This window comes from Cherax quadricarinatus, chromosome 53, assembly GCF_038502225.1.
Source record: "Cherax quadricarinatus isolate ZL_2023a chromosome 53, ASM3850222v1, whole genome shotgun sequence".
NCBI lineage: Eukaryota > Metazoa > Arthropoda > Malacostraca > Decapoda > Parastacidae > Cherax > Cherax quadricarinatus.
Window position 1 is genome coordinate 15,131,312 of NC_091344.1, and position 21,879 is coordinate 15,153,190.

The 21,879-nt window shown below is 40.3% G+C and overlaps 1 long non-coding RNA gene across 1 annotated transcript; it reads right to left on the reverse strand.

The window, feature by feature from the left end:
- Window positions 1–948: 948 nt before the first annotated feature.
- Window positions 949–14,173, reverse strand: LOC128692328 (uncharacterized). The gene is made up of 3 exons (XR_008407576.2): window positions 13,911–14,173; window positions 2,640–2,784; window positions 949–2,234 (listed from the first exon to the last, which is right to left on the reverse strand). It is a non-coding gene; the product is annotated as an uncharacterized lncRNA (long non-coding RNA).
- Window positions 14,174–21,879: the final 7,706 nt, after the last annotated feature.

A 21,879-nucleotide genomic window follows, 5' to 3' on the forward strand; every position in this document is an offset into this window, starting at 1 on the left:
GCTTGGGAGGGAGTGACTAAGAAGACCTTGAACTCTGCTTGGAAGAAACTGTGGCCAGAATGTGTAGACAAAAGGGATTTTGAAGGGTTTGAGGCTAACCCTGAGAGGATTATGCCACTTGAGGAATCCATTGTGGCATTGGGAAAGTCCTTGGGGTTGGAGGTTAGTGGGGATGATGTGGAAGAGTTGGTGGAGGAGGGCAATGAAGAACTAACCACTGATGAGCTGATAGATCAACTTCAAGAGCAAGAGGCCAGACCTGAGGAAACTGGTTCAGAGGAGGGGAGAGAGAAATTGAAGAAATTGCCTACTACAAAGATTAAAGAAATCTGTGCAAAGTGGCTTGAAGTGCAAACCTTCATGGATGAAAATCACCCTCACACAGCTATTGCAAGCCGTGTTGGCAACCTGTACACTGACAATGTTGTGAAACACTTTAGGGAAGTCATAAAGGAACGAGAGGTACAGGCCACTATGGACAGATATGTTGTGCGAAAGAAGTCCAGTGACTCTGAAGCTGGTCCTAGTGGCATTAAAAGAAGAAGGGAAGTAACCCCAGAAAAGGACTTGACACCTCAAGTCTTAATGGAAGGGGATTCCCCTTCTAAACACTAACACTCTCTCTCCCCTCCTCCCATCCCATCAATCATCACCAGATCTTCAATAAAAGTAAGTGTCATGTAAGTGTGCATGCCTTTTTCAGTTTGTGTGTATTAAAATTAATATTTCATGTGGTAAAATTTTTTTTTTTTCATACTTTTGGGTGTCTTGCACGGATTAATTTTATTTCCATTATTTCTTATGGGGAAAATTCATTCACATACCGATTATTTCGCATAACAATTACCCCTCTTGCACGGATTAAAATCGTTATGCGGGGGTCCACTGTATTTAACAACATGAAAGAGTAAATTTACGTCTCATCTGTAACTGCACTGTCTTCACAATTTCAATGATATGGATGTGCTTGGTGCAGGGACATCAGCTTCTCAACAGCAGGCATGAAGGCACTAAGAAGTCTTAGATCCCCACATTCAGTAATTTTCAGTCTTTCTCTTTGCTTGGTAACAAGTTTGGCAACTGCACTGAAGCTTTGCTCTACTATATATGATGTTGGGAAGGCAATAAAATACATCTTGACTTTGTTCCACAGTGCAGGGTAGTGGTCAGAAATGTTTTTTTGTAACCAAAAATCTAAATACAATTTTTTTTTTGAACTTTGGTCTCAGCTCAATGTCCTTTTGGGGTGAAATCAATTTTTCCTCCATCATTTCTGTTTCCTCACTGCTGATATCTAGGAATGGATTGATCACCCAGTCTGGTATTTTACGCAAAAAAAGATCCTCAAATTTGTCAGACATGTCTCTATGCTGTTCATTTAGGTGTGCACAATACACATGAAGGTCATCGTCTGGTATGCTCTTCTCCTACAATTCAGAGAGACTTGGAAACAGGAAGAGCTCACAGAAGGATATGTTACATTTGAATAACTGTAACCTGAACAGAAAATGTCTGAAGAATTCAACAGCTGCTTTAAAAAGTGAATAGAAACATCTCAGGAAGTTTCCCTTTGACAACCACATAACTTTTGTGTGCCACCCCCCTACCACCCCCTTTTTCCTCAATGCTCCCCTGGATCTTTCCACTGCCCCCAGGGGGGCAGTACCACCCACTTTGGAAATCACTGCTCTAGACCATCACAACACCGAGAACCTAATTGATGTGATGAATGGTTTGAAAAACCGACAAGTTGAAGATTGAGACACTTATGCAACATATGGGAATCTTTATTCAGGAAACGTTTCGCCACACAGTGGCTTCATCAGCCCAATACAAAGTAGAAAGGCGTAAGGAGAGGAGGAGTTTGAGGTAATCAGTCCCTCAGCCTGGAGTCGATGTGTTCAGTCCATCAATGTACATTAGTGTCTCAATCTTCAACTTAATTGATGCTTATTTTATCACCACTCTCATATAGGAGTGAACAGTTTTAAATCTGAGATGCAATCAAATGAAAGTGTCTTGACAAAAACAGCAAACATCAACATATATATTGTTTACACTGGAGAATGTTATGTTATGCTGACTACACAAATTGGACAAAGAGAAACATTCCTACCTTAGCTCCACTGGTGTATCTTCAGAGTTTCGGACATGACAGTTAATATGGACACATCGCAATGTAGTCATTTCATATGTACAGTAGGTGCTAGGGATTTGGACACTTCTGGCTTGTGCTGTAAACAAGTCAAAATATAATTTTTTTTTATATATTAATAACCCCATAAGGGTTAGGCTTCAACAGTGTCTAGTAGATTATCAGGTTTGATCCAGTGAACGGAAGGATAACTCTAATTTCTTGGATAAAAATTCCTTCAACAGCATAAAGACCCGGTCCTCTCTGAGGTGGCTTCATTATGTACATCACAGGAACATCAGTGGATAGTAAACAAACACTCAGCCTAAATATTCCTTGCTAACAAGTTTCAAATGGTACCAAACTAAACTTGTCTGACATAAAATCTCCAAGCATAAGAATATGAAGGAATTATAATAAACCTGACAGACTGTTTTTATTACATTCAAGAAAAGTACTATAACTATAAAGATATTTTCATGCTTAACAGCAGAAGTGAAGGTACCTCAGCAGAAGTGAAGGTGCCAGGCCATGGTGCCCCATGGCCTGGTGGCTAAAGCTCTCGCTTCACACAGCAAGGGTCCAGGTTTAATTCCCAGCAAGGGTTGAAACATTGGGCATGTTTCTTTACACTGGCTGTTCATGTTCACCTATCAGTAAAATGGATACCTGGGTGTTAGTCAACTTGTGTTGGTCGCATCCTGGGACAAAACTGACCTAATTTGCCCGAAATGATCTGCATAACAAGCAGCTTTCTATATGCAGTGGAACCTCGGCTTATGAGTGCCCCACCATATGAGTTTTTCAGGATACAAGCAGTCGCTCAGTCAATTTTTTGTTTCTGGATGAGAGCAAAAATTCAGGATTTGAGCAAAAATTCAGGATGTGAGCAAAAATTCAGGATGTGAGCAAAAATTCAGGATGCGAGCTTCCCCCTCAATTTTTTTTTTTTAGACCTCCAGATCTTACAAAAGTAAAAGTGAATATATAATTGTAGGTCATTGTCGTGATGTATTATGTTGTTTTTACTGCTTACGACTATAACTGCAACAGAAATAATAGTATTTCTTACCTTAAATTGTGGGTGCTGGTGTTTGTGGATGATTGTGAAGAGAGTGGAGAGTTATGTTGTGGTTCTACTGGGCTGAGGTGGATGGTAGAGGTTCTGGTACTGAAGTCAATGCTTGTACTGGAGTGTGCATAAAATCTGTAATGGATTTCTGTTCTATTTTACCCTGCAGTACATTATACAACTGATGGTAAGGCATCAGATGCTCTAGACACTGTTTCAGGGTCCTCTTCAGTGACAAAGTCTAACTTTAAGTCATTCAGTCAGTCAGTCAAGTCATTCAGTAAGTCAGTCAAGTCATTCAGTCAGTCAGTCAAGCCATTCAGTCAGTCAGTCAAGCCATTCAGTCAGTCAGTTAAGTCAGTAAGTTGGTCAGTAAGTCAGTCAGTAAGTCAAGTTAGTAAGTCAAGTCAGTAAGTCAGTAAGTCAGTCAGTCTAGTCAGTAAGTCAGTCAGGTCAGTAAGTCAGTCAGTCAAGTCAGTAAGTCATTCAGCAACACTGGTATGCCTACTGGGTGTCATGATTGCTTGGCAGATACAAGATATGGTAATAAAAAGATTAAAACACAATTCACAAACACAGCTAGCTTGTAGAAGGGAAGTGGAACTGAACAGGTAAGCTGAGATGGTGGTGTTGGGGGATGGCAGGAAATCTCCTCCACTGACCCACAACAAGGTGGCTGCTTGACGCAGGGAATGGCTGCCACAACTTGTCACATAATGACATATTTTATTCATTCTAGAGTATATATCAGGTTTCTATGTTATTTATATTGTTTATTATGTCATATTAGATGAACTGTGATAGATAAACAAGCTGTAGAGATGATGATAGCGTCATATTCTTGCCTTCTGAGAGCAGAAATTCCGCTGGAACGGATTAATGGCATTTCAGTTAATTTAAATGAGGCAAATTGACTCAGCATACGAGCAGATCGGGATATGAGCAACGTCACAGAACGGATTAAATTCGTAAGCTGAGGTTCCACTGTAGTAGTATGTCACTGATATCAGCTAGGCCTGTATACCTTATACATGTACTTGTAAAAATAAAGATATTATATTATCATTATTATTATTATTAAGAGAAGAAATAGAGGGGGAGAACAAGAGATTGAGGGGTAAGGTAGAAGGAAAAAGATAGAGGGGGAGAGAGAGAGAGAGAGAGAGAGAGGGAAAGAGGTAGGAGGGGGGATGGAGTGGGAAAGGACATGGAGGAGAAGTAGCAAAGTTCAGGACCAGAATGGTGAAAAAGTAACTAAGGTCAGCACAGGAGGAGTGAGGAAGCAGGTAAAGTCAGGACAGGAGAGGTGAGGAAGTAGCTAAGGTAATGTCAAGAGAGGTGAGGAAGCAGCTAGGGTCAAGTCAGGAGAGGTCATGAAGTAGCTAAGGGCAGACAAAAACAATTACATTAGTGGGAACTGATAAATTTGTTGGGATTATACAGCACCTGGAGAAATGGGAGGCAATCGAATTCGATCCATGGAAGAGAAAATTTCTCATTTCTAAGACAAAGACCCCTCAAGAGCATCAAGGAACCTCTCTCAAGGGGAGGGGGAAACAGCAAAAAAAATAGGTTTTAATTACTATAGTCACTGGAAATCCTAAACCCGCAGATAGTTATACAGTGCCTTGGGATTGGGAGGTAAATTGGTTCATTCCAAGGAAGGGTAAGACTGATCTAATTGCTACTGAGATATTGGACAATATGAAATTTAGAGATCAGTTGCTAAAAAGATTTAAGGCAAACAGACAGGACATTGAAGCACTAAATGAATTCCAAAGGGTGAGGAACAGAGTGCAGGGATTTATAAAAGGAGCAAAGGCAAGGCACTATTGCTCAAAAATCGAAGAGTACAAGAATAACCCTAGAAAGCTCTGGCATCAACTAAAACAGTTGGGGTATAGCCATAAACCCGTAGAAGGTCTAATATAGTACTAAATGTCGATAACAAAGTATGCCATGAAACCACTAAAGTGGCAAATTGTTTTAATTCCTACTAAACATCTGGTTTCTTTTCTTTTTCTGTCTCATAAACACACTAGATAACAGGGATATCTTGCTACTCCTACTTACACTTTGGTCACACTTCACAGACACGCATATGCATACAGTGGACCCCCGCATAGCGACTTTAATCCGTGCAAGAGGGCTCATTGTTATGCGAAATGATCGGTATGCGAATGAATTTTCCCCATAAGAAATAATGGAAATCAAATTAATCCGTGCAAGACACCCAAAAGTATGAAAAAAAAAAAATTTTACCACATGAAATGTTAATTTTAATACACACAAACTGAAAAAGGCATGCACAATTACATGACACTTACTTTTATTGAAGATCTGGTGATGATTGATGGGATGGGAGGAGGGGAGAGAGAGTGTTAGTGTTTAGAAGGGGAATCCCCTTCCATTAAGACTTGAGGTGTCGAGTCCTTTTCTGGGGTTACTTCCCTTCTTCTTTTAATGCCACTAGGACCAGCTTCAGAGTCACTGGACTTCTTTCACACAACATATCTGTCCATAGTGGCCTGTACCTCTCGTTCCTTTATGACTTCCCTAAAGTGTTTCACAACATTGTCAGTGTAATAATCACCAGCACGGCTTGCAATAGCTGTGTGAGGGTGATTTTCATCCATGAAGGTTTGCACTTCAAGCCACTTTGCACAGATTTCCTTAATCTTTGTAGTAGGCAATTTCTTCAATTTCTCTCTCACCTCCTTCGAACCAGTTTCCTCAGGTCTGGCCTCTTGCTGTTGAAGTTGATCTATCAGCTCATCAGTGGTTAGTTCTTCATTGCCCTCCTCCACCAACTCTTCCACATCATCCCCACTAACCTCCAACCCCAAGGACTTTCCCAATGCCACAATGGATTCCTCAAGTGGCATAATCCTCTCAGGGTTAGCCTCAAACCCTTCAAAATCCCTTTTGTCTACACATTCTGGCCACAGTTTCTTCCAAGCAGAGTTCAAGGTCTTCTTAGTCACTCCCTCCCAAGCCTTACCTATAAGGTTTACACAATTGAGGATATTAAAGTGCTCTCTCCAAAACTCTCTTAGAGTCAGTTGAGTTTCTGAGGTCACTACAAAGCACCTTTCAAACAGAGCTTTTGTGTACAGTTTTTAGAAGTTTGCAATAACCTGCTGGTCCATGGGCTGCAGGAGAGGAGTGGTATTAGGAGGCAAAAACTTCACCTTAATGAAGCTCATGTCCCCATAAAGTCGCTCTGCCACGTCTGTAGGATGACCAGGGGCATTGTCTAACACCAGGAGGCACTTAAGTTCTAATTTCTTTTCAGTTAGGTAATCTTTCACATTGGGGGCAAATGCATGGTGCAACCAGTCATAGAAAAAGTCCCTAGTGACCCATGCCTTACTGTTTGCCCTCCACTGCACACACAAATTCTCCTTGAGGACATTCTTTTGCCTGAACGGTCTGGGAGTTTCAGAGTGATACACTAATAAAGGCTTCACTTTGCAGTCACCAGTAGCATTGGAACACATCAAAAAAGCCTGTCTTTCATAGGCTTATGTCCTGGGAGTGCCTTTTCCTCCTGAGTAATGTAGGTCCTGCTTGGCATTTTCTTCCAAAACAGGCCTGTTTCATCACAATTAAACACTTGTTCAGGTTTCAGTCCTTCACTGTCTATGTACTCCTTGAATTCCTGCACATATTTTTCAGCTGCTTTGTGGTCCGAACTGGCAGCCTCACCATGCCTTATCACACTATGTATGCCACTACGCTTCTAAAATCTCTCAAACCAACCTTTGCTGGCCTTAAATTCACTCACATCATCACAAGTTGCAGGCATTTTTTTAATTAAATCCTCATGCAACTTCCTAGCCTTTTCGCTTATGATCGCTTGAGAGACGCTATCTCCTTCTAGCTGTTTTTCATTTATCCACACCAATAAGAGTCTCTCAACATCTTCCATCACTTGCGATCTCTGTTTCGAAAACACAGTTAAACCTTTGGCAAGAACAGCTTCCTTGATTGCCTTTCTGTTGCCCACAATAGTAGCGATGGTTGATTTGGGTTTCTTGTACAACCTGGCCAGGTCGGCGACACACACTCCACTTTCATACTTATCAATGATCTCTTTCTTCATCTCTATAGTAATTCTCACTCTTATTGCTGTAGGGTTGGCACTAGAAGCTTTCTTGGGGCCCATGGTCACTTATTTTGCAGATAAAATCACCAAAAACACTGTAATAATACGAAATGTTCCGATTGTATGCTTGGATGTTACTGCGGAGGCTGGCTGGTAAACAATGCCACCGGCGGCACATGTGAGGCTGGCTAAGGGCGCACATTGGACGCGTCTCGGACGAAGAGCGGTGAGCGGGTTTTTGAGCGGTATGCGAGGCAAAATTTTTGCGATAAAAGCGAGCGGTATGCGGATTGAACGTTATGTGATGCCGACGGTATGCGGGGGTCCACTGTATATATATACAAACATCTAGGTTTTTTCTCCTTTTTCTAAATAGCTCTTGTTCTTCTTTATTTCTTCTATTGTCCATGGGGAAGTGGAAAAGAATCTTTCCTCTGTAAGCCATGCGTGTCGTATGAGGCGACTAAAATGCCGGGAGCAATAGGCTAGTAACCCCTTCTCCTGTACACATTTACTAAAAAAGAGAAGAAAAACTTTATAAAACTGGGATGCTTGAATGTGTGTGGATGTAGTGCGGATGACAAGAAACAGATGATTGCTGATGTTATGAATGAAAAGAAGTTGGATGTCCTGGCCCTAAGCGAAACAAAGCTGAAGGGGGTAGGGAAGTTTCGGTGGGGGGAAATAAATGGAATTAAATCTGGAGTATCTGAGAGAGTTAGAGCAAAGAAAGGGGTAGCAGTAATGTTGAAGGATCAGTTATGGAAGGAGAAAAGAGAATATGAATGTGTAAATTCAAGAATTATGTGGATTAAAGTAAAGGTTGGATGTGAAAAGTGGGTCATAATAAGCGTGTATGCACCTGGAGAAGAGAGGAATGTACAGGAGAGAGAGAGATTTTGGGAGATGTTAAGTGAATGTATAGGAGCCTTTGAACCAAGTGAGAGAGTCATTGTGGTAGGGGACCTGAATGCTAAAGTAGGAGAAACTTTCAGAGAGGGTGTGGTAGGTAAGTTTGGGGTGCCAGGTGTAAATGAAAATGGGAGCCCTTTGATTGAACTTTGTATAGAAAGGGGTTTAGTTATAGGTAATACATATTTTAAGAAAAAGAGGATAAATAAGCATACAAGATATGATGTAGGGCAAAATGACAGTAGTTTGTTGGATTATGTATTGGTAGATAAAAGACTGTTGAGTAGACTTCAGGATGTACATATTTATAGAGGGGCCACAGATATATCAGATCACTTTCTAGTTGTAGCTACACTGAGAGTAAAAGGTAGATGGGATACAAGGAGAATAGAAGCATCAGGGAAGAGAGAGGTGAAGGTTTATAAACTAAAAGAGGAGGCAGTTAGGGTAAGATATAAACAGCTATTGGAGGATAGATGGGCTAATGAGAGCACAGGCAACGGGGTCGAAGAGGTATGGGGTAGGTTTAAAAATGTAGTGTTAGAGTGTTCAGCAGAAGTTTGTGGTTACAGAAAAGTGGGTGCAGGAGGGAAGAGGAGGGATTGGTGGAATAATGATGTAAAGAGAGTAGTAAGGGAGAAAAAGTTAGCATATGAGAAGTTTTTACAAAGTAGAAGTGATGCAAGGAGGGAAGAGTATATGGAGAAAAAGAGAGAGGTTAAGAGAGTGGTGAAGCAATGTAAAAAGAGAGCAAATGAGAGAATGGGTGAGATGTTATCAACAAATTTTGTTGAAAATAAGAAAAAGTTTTGGAGTGAGATTAACAAGTTAAGGAAGCCTAGAGAACAAATGGATTTGTCAGTTAAAAATAGGAGAGGAGAGTTATTAAATGGAGAGTTAGAGGTATTGGGAAGATGGAGGGAATATTTTGAGGAATTGTTAAATGTTGATGAAGATAGGGAAGCTGTGATTTCGTGTATAGGGCAAGAAGGAATAACATCTTGTAGGAGTGAGGAAGAGCCAGTTGTGAGTGTGGGGGAAGTTCGTGAGGCAGTAGGTAAAATGAAAGGGGGTAAGGCAGCCGGGATTGATGGGATAAAGATAGAAATGTTAAAAGCAGGTGGGGATATAGTTTTGGAGTGGTTGGTGCAATTATTTAATAAATGTATGGAAGAGGGTAAGGTACCTAGGGATTGGCAGACAGCATGCATAGTTCCTTTGTATAAAGGCAAAGGGGACAAAAGAGAGTGCAAAAATTATAGGGGGATAAGTCTGTTGAGTATACCTGGTAAAGTGTATGGTAGAGTTATTATTGAAAGAATTAAGAGTAAGATGGAGAATAGGATAGCAGATGAACAAGGAGGCTTTAGGAAAGGTAGGGGGTGTGTGGACCAGGTGTTTACAGTGAAACATATAAGTGAACAGTATTTAGATAAGGCTAAAGAGGTCTTTGTGGCATTTGTGGATTTGGAAAAGGCGTATGACAGGGTGGACAGGGGGGCAATGTGGCAGATGTTGCAGGTGTATGGTGTAGGAGGTAGGTTACTGAAAGCAGTGAAGAGTTTTTACGAGGATAGTGAGGCTCAAGTTAGAGTATGTAGGAAAGAGGGAAATTATTTCCCAGTAAAAGTAGGCCTTAGACAAGGATGTGTGATGTCACCATGGTTATCTAATATATTTATAGATGGGGTTGTAAGAGAAGTAAATGCGAGGGTCTTGGCAAGAGGCTTGGAGTTAAAATATAAAGAATCTAACAAAGTGGGAGTTGTCACAGTTGCTCTTTGCTGATGACACCGTGCTCTTGGGAGATTCTGAAGAGAAGTTGCAGAGATTGGTGGATGAATTTGGTAGGGTGTGCAAAAGACGAAAATTAAAAGTGAATACAGGAAAGAGTAAGGTTATGAGGATAACAAAAAGATTAGGTGATGAAAGATTGGATATCAGATTGGAGGGAGAGAGTATGGAGGAGGTGAATGTATTCAGATATTTGGGAGTGGATGTGTCAGTGGATGGGTCTATGAAAGATGAGGTGAATCATAGAACTGATGAGGGGAAAAGGGTGAGCGGTGCACTTAGGAGTCTGTGGAGACAAAGAACTTTGTCCTTGGAGGCAAAGAGGGGAATGTATGAGAGTATATGACTCAAGAAATCGTAATGACACGATTGCAAACAAACCATACCCCCGGCCGGGCTGGAGTTTTGAGACTATGACCGCGGGTTCAATCCCGGCCGGGGGTATGGTATGAGAGTATAGTTTTACCAATGCTCTTATATGGGTGTGAAGCATGGGTGATGAATGTTGCAGCGAGGAGAAGGCTGGAGGCAGTGGAGATGTCATGTCTGAGGGCAATGTGTGGTGTGAATATAATGCAGAGAATTTGTAGTTTGGAAGTTAGGAGGAGGTGCGGGATTACCAAAACTGTTGTCCAGAGGGCTGAGGAAGGGTTGTTGAGTTGGTTCGAACATGTAGAGTGAATGGAGCGAAACAGAGTGACTTCAAGAGTGTATCAGTCTGTAGTGGAAGGAAGGCGGGGTAGGGGTCGGCCTAGGAAAGGTTGGAGGGAGGGGGGTAAAGGAGATTTTGTGTGCAAGGGGCTTGGACTTCCAGCAGGCATGCGTGAGTGTGTTTGATAGGAGTGAATGGAGACAAATGGTTTTTAATACTTGACGTGCTGTTGGAGTGTGAGCAAAGTAACATTTATGAAGGGGTTCAGGGAAACCGGCAGGCTGGACTTGAGTCCTGGAGATGGGAAGTACAGTGCCTGCACTCTGAAAGAGGGGTGTTAATGTTGCAGTTTAAAAACTGTAGTGTAAAGCACCCTTCTGGCAAGACAGTGATAGAGTGAATGATGGTGAAAGTTTTTCTTTTTCGGGCCACCCTGCCTTGGTGGGAATCGGCCAGTGTGATAATAAAAAAAAAAATAAAAATAAACATGTCGCATCAACACTAATAAGTAAACTACCGGCTGCATCAAATACCTTTAACACAGACTCTGATAAGTTTAAAACATACTATACCAATAAAGGGGTAACCCCAAACAGTTGTCAACTAGTAAGTGTTAAACCCAAGAGCACTGGCCTAGATAACATCCTGTCATAATTCCTAAAAGATGGTGCCTCTGAATTGCCAATCCCCATTGCTCCATAATAAATTTGTCCATCACCACTAATACTGTACCAAAGGAGTTCAAGGAGGCCAGAGTTACTCCTATCTTCAAGAAAAATGGTAGGTCTGATGTCAGCAACTATAGGCCTGTTAGTATACTCAGTGCAATATCCAAAATTCTAGAAAGGGGGGTGTACTGTCAAGTATGTGATGAATGGTTTGAAAAACTGACAAGTTGAAGATTGAGACACTTATGCAACATATGGGAATCTTTATTCAGGAAACGTTTCGCCACACAGTGGCTTCATCAGTCCAATACAAAGCAGAAGGTGTAACTAGAGGAGGAGTTTGAGGTGAGGGACTGATTACCTCAAACTCCTCTCCTTACACCTTCTGCTTTGTACTGGACTGATGAAGCCACTATGTGGCAAAACATTTCCTGAATAAAGATTCCCATATGTTGCATAAGTGTCTCACTCTTCTACTGTCAAGTAGTCAAGTATCTTAAGGACAACAACCTTCTTCATAGTTACCAATCAGGCTTTAGGAGATCTTATTCAACTGACACCTCCCTAATTAATCTGATGGATTACATGAGAACTGAAATGTCGATAGGGAACCTCATAAGAATATTAACCTTAGACTTGCAAAAGGCCTTCAGTACTGTCAATCACAATATATTATGCAAGAAAATTCAAGTCAGGGGTGCCAAGCCCACAATGACACTCTTCAGGCTGCTTGTTCTATCTAGGCTGGAATATTGTTGCACACTAACAGCACCTTTCAAGGCAGGTGAAATTGCTGACCTAGCAAATGTACAGAAAACCTGCACAGCACACATAACTGCGATAAAGCACCTCAATTACTGGGAATGCTTGAAGTTCCTCAATCTGTACTCCCTAGAATGCAGGTGAATGAGATACATGATTATTTACACTTGGAAAATCCTAGAGGGATTAGTACCAAACTTGCACACGAAAATCACTCCCTATGAAAGCAAAAGACTCTGCAGAACTCTCTCCAGACGATGCAACATCCCCCAATGAAAAGCATGGGTGCCACTAGCACAACACTAAGTGTCAGGGGCCCAAGACTGTTCAACTGCCTCCCAGCATACATAAGAGGGATTACCAATAGACCCCTGGCTGTCTTCAAGCAGGCACTGGACAGGCACCTAAACTTAGTACCTGACCAGCCAGGCTGTGGTTTGTATGTCGGGTTGTGTGCGGCCAACAGTAACAGTCTGGTTGATCAGGCCCTGATTCACTATGAAGCCTGGTCACAGACCAGGCAGTGGGGGCTTTGACCCCCAGAACCCTCTCCAGGTATACTTCAGGTTCCATACACTGGTTTAAGTCCTATCTTAACAACAGGACACAAATTGTCAAAATCAACAAAACAGAATCAGACTCCCCTGTCAATAGCATGTGGAGTTCCCAAGGTAGTACTCTGGGCCCTTTATTATTCTTATGTTATGTAAACGGCATGCCCATCAGTGTCAGGTGCAAACTACAACTGTATGCAGATGACAGTGCTCTGTTAGTGTCAGGTAGACCCACAAGATATAGCTAATGTAATAACACTGGAACTGGATTCCTGCAGCAAATGGTTAGTAGACAACAAACTATTATTACACCTTGGGAAAATGGAAGCCATACTCTTTGGCACGAAACAAGCTGAGAAGGGCAAATAACTTTAATGTCTGGTGTAATGGGAAACCCATCACTTCAGTTTCCTCAGTAAAATATTTGGGAATCCCCTTTAACCCTTGCATGTCAGGAGAATTGATAGGGAACAGTGTAGTAAAGAAAGCAAATACCAGAGTGAAGTTCCTCTACAGACAAGCACAGTGTCTACCTACTGAGGATCGCAGGACCCTATGTCTAGCCTTTATACAATGTCATATGGATTACGCTTGCTTTTCATGGTACTCTGCCTTGACCAAAAAAACTGAAAGATAAACTGCAAATCACCCAGAACAAAATGGTAAGATTCATCCTGGACCTGAGTCCAAGAGAACATGTAGACCAGGATAAATTACAACAATTGGATATGCTGAATGTTGAAGACAGAGTAAAACAACTGAAGTTAAATCAAGTTTACAAAATTGCTCACAAACAGTGTCCAAAATACCTTGCTGCCAATTTTGTCAAAGTTGGGAACCACAGCAATCATAGTACTAGAGGGAGAGAACACAGCTTTGTAGTACACACTCAGTGGCCAGGCTTCAAACACCTTTTATTGTACAGCAATAAAGGAATGGAACAAACTGCCTATACATGTCAAAGCCAGTCATAGCATGAACCAGTTCAAGAAGAGTGCCAAAAGGTGTCTGATGAATGTAGAGACAGAAAGGGAGAATGATTTTTTATGTTTTTAGCTAACACACATGTAAATATAAACAACTCATTTTACCTTATTCCTAGTATATCCCCTTTATAGTATAATAATATGATATTATCTTCTTTATAGAATAATAATAAGGTATCAAGCGGACCCCAGTGAAAATAAGTTACTCTGACTTTTTTTTGGGGTTATCCTAGCTTCTTTACACATATGCTGCTACGTATGAACTTACTTGACTTTCTTCTTTGTTGGGTTTATCAGGGCCAGTGACAGCCCGGCTTCTCGATGCTACGAGGAAAAATTGTTGCCCGAGGCTGGGCGATGAGAGAAAAGGAACAAAAGTTCCTTTGTAAACAGATAGAAACTTGAAGTTTCCAATTAGATCCGGTGGACCCCCTTGCTAAGCTCCAGCAGAGAGGGACGCCTGAACTTGCTTGACCTACCTACAGTGTCACAACTTCTTGTTGGAGTTTTATACGGCCACTAACAACTTATACCGTGAGGAAATGGTATGGTGATACCGACAAGATGTGGAAAAAGACACTTATATACAGTTCAGGACATTTATTAAAGGAAACGTTTCGCCACGAGTGGCTTCATCAGTCCTAACAGAGAAAACTAAGAAAACGCGTATATGGGTAATATCGTGTTGACTAGCAATTTAGAGATACTGTAACTACCGGATTTTTGCTTTATAGTGTTACTGACAACAATTAGTGCAGCTTCTATGCATTTTCTCCGTCTTAAGTCGTCTTCTTTAATCACTAGTTACAGCATCTCTAAATTGCTAATCAACAGGATATTACCCATTCTGGAAACTGCAGTTACATGATGTCAGCAGGTCCCTCTCTAGCCATCTGTCTCACCTCCTTAGTTCCACTACTACTACCACCTTTACCCACACTACACTTCACCTGACTCCTGCCACTATATATACAACTGATTATTCATATTTACAATGAATATGATAGAAGCTGGTCCAGAGCGCAGTGTACCGCCATCCATCGGCTTCGTTTGGGCTTTCCCACAGCCAAGATGATGGTAGACAAGGCTGAGGAGATGTGCCAGTACTGTCAGCACGTTGTCCAGCGGCCCCTAACACACTATCTTCTGGAGTGCGAAGTTACTGAGACACTCCGCAGGCAACTAGGAGTGATATTCCCTCCCGAAGAGGACCCAGAGATGACTGCGGCCACACTAGTGTACCATGGAGTCAACGAACCAGACAAGCTGTTACCTGTGATAACGACATATCCTCCTCCTCGCTAGTGTCCATAGTTAGGAGTACATCGGGAGCCAGAGACGGGTCATCGCAAGATTGAGACCCGTGCCAGGACTACGGTCTTGGCGAACATTATACATCATACATCTTTACGATACTTTCAGTGCCTTCCACCTCCTTCCCCCTTACCATTCCTATACTGCCAACAACTGCCTCTACCCTTCCAAACTCAATTCTTTCTCGCTTAACCTCAAATACTCTAATTCTGATCATGCCACTATCTGTCCCGGAAATTTATTGTACCAGATCACTGGCGCACCTCAGCTGAAAGTCTTTAAAACCAACTCAGGCTTCAAACTCCTTCTTAACAGACATTCTTACGAAACGTACACCTCAACTGAGACCAGACAAAAACTTCTCATCGCAGGCTTCACTATTAATAACAAAAAAAGGCACAATACCGCGACTGGAACGATACACAAATAACCCGCACATAGAAGAGAGGAGCTTACGACGACGTTTCGGTCCGACTTGTACCATTTACAGTCACACTAACCAGAAGTGTACCTTCACTCTGGCTCCGCTATGTGGATGACATCTTTGCTCTGTGGCCTCATGACTCCAGTCTCTTCCAACCTTTTCTTGAAGCTCTTAATAATCTTGCCCCTTCCATTAAGTTTAAAGCTGAATGGGAATCTAATTCCTTGCTTCCTTTCCTTGATGTCCATGTCCACCGCTCAGATACAGGTTTTTCCTTTTCCGTTTACCGAAAACCTATGCACAGTGGCATGTACATTCACTACTTTTCCTATCATGCTTCCCCTGTCAAGAAAAGTGTTCTTATCTCCCTCTTTCTCCGTGCCCTCCGCATCTGTGATCCTCAGTTCCTTCCAGCAGAAATTTCCACTCTTCATAATTCGTTTTCCCGTCTTGGCTACCCTTCCCATTTCATAGACTCTGCCTTCTCACGTGCTAAACGTATTTTCTTCTCTCCCAAATTCTCTACTCCTGGGAACTCTTCTGTCCTCTGCCTTTCCTACATTTCCGGTCTTTTTAATCTCAACAATTCTCTCCGTCTCTTAGACATCAAGCTTACTTTCCTCCAGACTAACACTCTTCGCACTAATCTCGTTTATACCTCTCCTCCCTCTACAGATGTTCCTGGTGTCTACTCTATTTCTTGCTGCTCCTGTCCTCTTCAATACTTTGGAAAAACTGGTCGATCTCTTTCTGACAGACTTAGGGAGCACAAAAATAGTGTTAGGCTTGCCGACACTAACAATGCTGTTCTGTCACGTCAGAGATCACAGCCATCCTATTGGAAGTGTGAATTGCTCATTACTCTATAATTTGTTCATGATTGTAGCCAAAGTATAAACGTAAGTAACCATTCTACAGAATTCATTACCTTTGTAACTTGTGAGCTCATTACCTTTGTACCTAGTTCAGCTATCAAAACTTTGGGGGCCCAGTCCCTGGACCCATTACGTACCTCTGTAATCTGTAAATACCTTTGTAACTTGTCATGATTGTGACCAGACTTACCTGGAGTTCATTACCTTTGTAAATTGTGAGTTCATTACCTTTGTAAATTGTGAGTTCATTACCTTTGTAAATTGTGAGTTCATTGCCTCTGTAACTTGCTCAGCTGTCAAAACTTTGGAGTCCAGTCCCTGGACCAATTATGTACCTCTGTAATCTTTTGACTACCGCCCACAGGATGGGTATGGGGTGCATAATAAACATATTAAACTAACTAACTAAACCATCCTATTGACTGGCCTTCCGCTAAAACTGTCTTCCCTACTTCCAACTCTAACAGTCGCCGTCTAGTTGAATCCTCTCTAATACACAACTTTCCTTGTATGAATCTTAGTCCTGGCTTCGTCTCTGTAGATGCCTTCCTCTCCCTGCTCTAGAAAATGAAATCAAAGATATCAAAGCAGCACTCGAGCGACGAGATTCCAAGATAACCAACCTCGAGAATAAGATCCAAAACCTTGAAGAGAAGATTACATCGGGAAGTGTTGACACAGAAAATACTCTAAAAGCAGCTATAGCCAGTCACACTGAGCAAATAACAACAATAAATATGAAGGTTGAAGAAGCAATCAAGGACTGGAATCAGAACATGCACACTCGACTAAATGAATACCTTGATTTCCAAGACGACAAAACTGAACAAGATAAGTTGTCTGATGCAGTTATAATAAACAGTCCACACATTCCTAGTGACATAACACAAGCACAGTGCAAAGAAACTGCTGTCAGGATAATACAGAACCACGTACAAGTCATCGTGCAAAACAATGAAATCAAAGAAACACGTTTGCTAGGAAAACCAGGAAGTAAACACAGTATAATGATCAGACTTCATTCATACGATAAAAGAAAGGACCTAATTAAATCAGCAATTACAATGAAAAATGGAGTGTACATAAATGAGTGTCTAACAAAAAAACGTCAAAATCTTCTGTTCAGGCTGAGAAAACTTAAACAGGAAAACAAAATACATCAGTGTTTCACGCGAGATGGGAAAATACTAGTAAGGAAAACATCAACAGGACAACAATATACCATCTCAAACGAACATGATTTCTCTACCTTCCTTAGAAAAGCTGACATTTCTGTAACAGATTAGATAAGTGCCCTTAATACATATATACGTGTGGTGCATATAGTGTACGTTACTATTATATTGTACATTATTATTTTTATTATTTTTCATCACTAGCTAATGCCAACTACCTCCAATACTCTATACTTCTTTCTTACTGCTATTAATTGCTCATAATTTTAAATTACAAGTCAAATCTTACTCCAAATTAATAATATTCATTTTTTCTTACCTGTCCATTTAATTTTGTTTACCACTACTTGTTTTTTTAGTCACTTTTTATTGTGTGTGCAATTAGTGTATATTCCAATTACTTTTTTGCAAGTACCAAAACTATCTTTTGCTAGCTAGTACCAACTACCTCATTTTTTTTACTTTTATTGTGCAATAAACTGCTCAATTTATCTAATATTACAAATCAGATCTTACTCCTAAACCAATATTATTTCATAGTGACCATCTGTCCATTTAACTTTGTTTACCATTACTTAATTTTAGTCCCTTATATATTTTCTCCTTTATTTTAGCTTTATATAACTACCCTAGTTTATACATTCACAATTGTTAAAATAATCAAGGTGCTATTCTCAGGTGCTAAAGTAGAACAAGTTCACAATTTTGCCATTATATTCCAAAACTCATTTATTTTATAGTACTACCTACTATCATATTCCCAAGCTCCATTATTTGATCATCACTTTATTTGTACTAGTCCCTTTTATAGTCTCCTTTATTTTAGCTTAAAAAAAAAAAAACTACCTTAGCTCATTATTTTACATTTGTTAAATAATTCAGGTGCTATTTTTTTTAGCTTAAGACTATTTACTCTGTTTTATACTTAATTCTACCTATAGATTCACTACAAATCTTATGATTACAAGCATTGATCCTGATACCAACCTCTTATTTAATGACTTAAATGAATCAAACAGTTACTGTAATTACTACACTGCAGAACAATCAAAGGCACTTCTCAGTGCCAACAACAACATAACTATCTTTAACTACAATATCAGATCTTTAAGCAAGCATTACGATGACCTCATAGCATTACTAAATTCCTTACATGCCAATATGTCCATCATTACACTAACTGAAACCTGGCTAAAGCCTGATAGTACAGATGTCTATGCCATTCCTGGTTACACAGCCATACACAACTGTAGGCCAGACCAACAAGGGGGTGGCACAGCCATATACTACTCAGACCAACTAGAATGTATCACTAATACTTGCACAAGAGATGAACATGGGGAATATATAATAGCCAAATTCAAATCCAAATACCTACAAAAACCTCTCACATTGATAAACATCTACAGAGTTCCACAGTCAAACATTAGCCAATTTAGTCAAAACCTAGGAAGTATGATAACTGATGCACGCATGAACAAAGATCACTTACTACTCTCAGGTGACTTCAATATAAATCTCCTGCAAGACCAGGACCCACACGTTACTGAATTCACAAACACAATGAGTAACTGTATGTTGCTACCAACAGTAACAAAACCTACAAGAGTTACAGAGACTAGTGTTTCCCTACTTGACCACATCTGGACCAACACCATATCCCCTTTAAAATCAGGCATAATTACAGATAATACCACAGACCACTCACTACCCTACTTTCCTCATAACAACTCTTGGTAAATTACCCCAAGACACTACTAAAGTCACCTTCAGACTTCACAATGAGGCAGCCATTAATAACTTCACAACAGCAGTAGCAAACATTGACTGGCACACTGAGCTAGAAATCAATACAGATATTGACGAATGTATTAATAATTTTCTAAAAAAGACCCAATACCTCTATAACAAGCACTGCCCTAAAAAAAACTAAGCAGATGACAGCTAAGAGACTGAACAGTCCCTGGCTAACACCCAGCATTCTCAAATCCATAAATACAAAACACCAATATGAAAAACAGTACAGAATGGGTCACATAACCAGAGACCAAACAAAACGTTACTCGTCAATCCTAACCAGCCTGATAAGAAGGGCAAAAAAATTGTATTATGAGAACAGATTATCCAACTTACGAGGTGATATAAAAAAGACCTGGAAAACCCTATCAGAAATTCTGGGAACAAAAAAGATATCACGAAATAGCGAAATAAAATTAGCAAAATCAGATGAACCCCAACTCCCACCAACAGAAACAGCAAACAGACTCAATGATTTCTTCTCCACTATAGGACAAAACCTTGCCAATAAAATCCCAAGCTCAGATACCCCACCAAATGACTACCTCACCGGCAACTACCCGAACACACTGTTCCTAGCTCCGACTAACCCATACGAAGTCTCCCTTATTATCAACGCACTAAAAAACAAGGCAGGAGATTTAAATACCTTACCACCCTTTATATACAAAAAAGTGTCACAAGTGCTATCACCAATCATTGCAACACTCTTTAACAAATCCATTGAATCCTCCACCTTCCCTACAGTACTCAAAATAGCAAGGGTCACCCCGATCCACAAAGGAGGAGACCAAACAGAGTTGAATAACTATAGGCCAATATCCAACTTACACCCTCTCTCAAAAATCTTCGAAAAATTAATTCATAAACGAATCTACTCCTACCTTATCTCCCAAAACATACTCAACCCCTGCCAATTTGGATTCAGGCCTAATAAAAATACTAATGATGCTATTATACACATGCTAGAACATATATACACTGCAATAGAGAAAAAAGAAGTCCCACTGGGGATCTTCATTGACTTACGTAAAGCTTTTGATACAGTTGACCATGACTTGCTCCACGTAAAATTGTCACACTATGGTATAAGAGGGCACTCCCTCAACTACCTCAAGTCATACCTCAGCAACAGAAGCCAATATGTGTACGCAAATGGGGCAAACTCTTCTGCACAACCAATTACAGTTGGTGTCCCACAGGGAAGTGTCCTTGGCCCTCTTCTCTTTCTCCTATACATAAATGACCTACCAAATGCTTCGCAATTACTCAAACCCACACTATTTGCTGATGACACAACATACGTCTTCTCCCACCCGAGCCCAGTCACGCTAGCCAATACTGTAAATACCGAATTACAGAAAATATCTACCTGGATGAGTACTAACAAACTTACACTAAACATTGACAAAACCTACTTCATTCAGTTTGGTAACAGAGCTACAGATGTCCCTCTTAACATAATGATAAACGGATCACCTATCACAAAGCTAACAGAGGGAAAATTCTTAGGAATCCACCTTGATAATAGACTCAAATTTCATACACATATACAACAAATTTCTAAGAAAATTTCCAAGACTGTAGGCATACTATCGAAGATACGGTACTATGCTCCACAGTCAGCCCTCCTGGCCCTATATCACTCTCTTATTTACCCCTATCTCACCTATGGAATTTGTGCATGGGGCTCAACAACAAGTAACCATCTCAGACCACTAATTACCCAACAAAAGGCTGCAGTTAGAATGATAACAAATTCTCACTACAGGCAGCACACTCCACCTATATTCAATACACTCAACCTACTCACCATACAAAACATCCATACTTATTACTGCACCTATTACATACATAGAACACTCAACTCTGATATTAACCCTCCCCTCAAACATCTCCTTGCCAACCTCAACAGAACACATGACCATAACACAAGGCACAGATCACTCTTTGATATTCCTCGTGTCCATCTCATGCTATGCAAAAACTCAATGCACATAAAAGGCCCTAAAATCTGGAATTCATTACCTGTAAATATAAAAGAAACACTACCTGTTTATAAATTCAAGTCTCTTCTCAAAGATCACTTACTCACCCAAAACCAAATAAATACTGAATAACTGAACCTTATAAATTGTATATCTTAAATGTTTCTCACAATTATATCACATAAATGTTAAACCTAAAACCCAATCTAACTTTATTATTTTTTAAATACACTACCTAACAGAATACTCCATTCTACTGAATTTACAACAATGCATGCAACCATATGACCTGTCTTTGTAATACTCACTTGTGCTTTATAGTAATCTGTTTACATTAATGTTTTTCACTGATTTCATCATTGCTTAGTTAATCTTAAGTTAATTTTAAGCCAGCCCGTAATGCTATGCATAGTATAAGTGGCTTTGGCATGCTGCTCTTATCTGTATTTTTTTGTACCTCTGTATGTGTGCTCAAATTATAAATAAATAAATAAATAAATAAAATAAATAAATAAAATGTTCCAAACTTCAGAACACCCGTGACTTAACCTGATTCCTCATTTTTCTTCTTCTCCCTCTTCCCTTTTCCTCTTTCCTTTTTTTTTTTTTGTCTTCCTTTCTTCTGTCGCGTGTTTCTGTTCCTTCATTATTTATTTCATCACTT